Source organism: Lutjanus erythropterus, unplaced genomic scaffold (genome assembly GCF_056507025.1).
Source record: "Lutjanus erythropterus isolate fLutEry1 unplaced genomic scaffold, fLutEry1.hap2 Scaffold_187, whole genome shotgun sequence".
NCBI classification, from domain to species: domain Eukaryota; kingdom Metazoa; phylum Chordata; class Actinopteri; order Lutjaniformes; family Lutjanidae; genus Lutjanus; species Lutjanus erythropterus.
In genome coordinates this window covers 97,501-98,649 of record NW_028146664.1, presented here as the reverse complement: position 1 = coordinate 98,649, position 1,149 = coordinate 97,501, and positions in this window count along the sequence as shown.

The following is a 1,149-nucleotide window of genomic DNA, read 5'->3' as shown; positions in this document are numbered from 1 at the left end:
GCTTTATGTAACCACGTGACAGTTTATCAACGAAATCATGAGCGAGACGGACGGACGACTCAACTGTGTGTAATAAAACAGACCTGAAAGTACAAACAGAAAGACAGGAGAGACATTACATTTGAAACTTTTAGACTTTTAAGTGTCAGTATCAGAACGCTGGTTTGTTCAGGGGACAGAAGAGTCGGCTGTGATTGGTTAGATGACTGGAGGTGGGTTGGGCTTGTTTTGTCTCCGCTCCAGAGACGGCCATCTTGAGTGCTGCTCAGCCCGATAAATGCAGTAATGGAAATGCAAATCAGCAGAACTTGGGTGGACGTGGTGCCGCATGTGTGTCACTTCTTTCCTTTGAATCTCTCCTCTCTTTATTCTCACAATGTGACTTTCAAACACATTTTTCGTCTGGTCAGCGATCAGCTCGGACAGACAGACGAATTATACGTAAAAAGCTCCTCCGTGGTCACTGCTGCACTCAGGTTTACAAACAAACATGAAGATTAATCATTTTTTTAATCCCAAAAGTTTAAAAAACAAATACTGATCTCTTGTCTGGTCGGTTCACGAGGCTGTAATTTCTTTGTGGGTCGTTGCTGCAGAGAGTTGAGATGCAGAAAATAAATCCACATTTGAATCCCAAAAGTTTAAAACACTCTGATCTTCCCTCCTGCCTCCTGCAGAGCTGCTCCGAGTCTCAGCTGCCTGCTCCGAGTCTCAGCTGCCTGCTCCGAGTCTCAGCTCCCTGCTCCGAGTCTCAGCTGCCCGCTCCGAGTCTCAGCTCCCTGCTCCGAGTCTCAGCTCCCCGCTCCGAGTCTCAGCTCCCTGCTCCGAGTCTCAGCTCCCTGCTCCGAGTCTCAGCTGCCTGCTCCGAGTCTCAGCTGCCTGCTCCGAGTCTCAGCTCCCTGCTCCGAGTCTCAGCTCCCCGCTCCGAGTCTCAGCTCCCTGCTCCGAGTCTCAGCTCCCTGCTCCGAGTCTCAGCTCCACCATGGATGTGATGAACTGAAGTCAGAAGCAGCTGAATGACCTGAAAGACTCTGAGTTTTGTAGTGATTTAATTTTCAAGTTCAGTCCATCGAAGGCAACATTTCACTCTGAGGTGGATCATGATTCCATCCAGAAGGACGATGAGGTAAAAGACCTCGTAGGTATTTT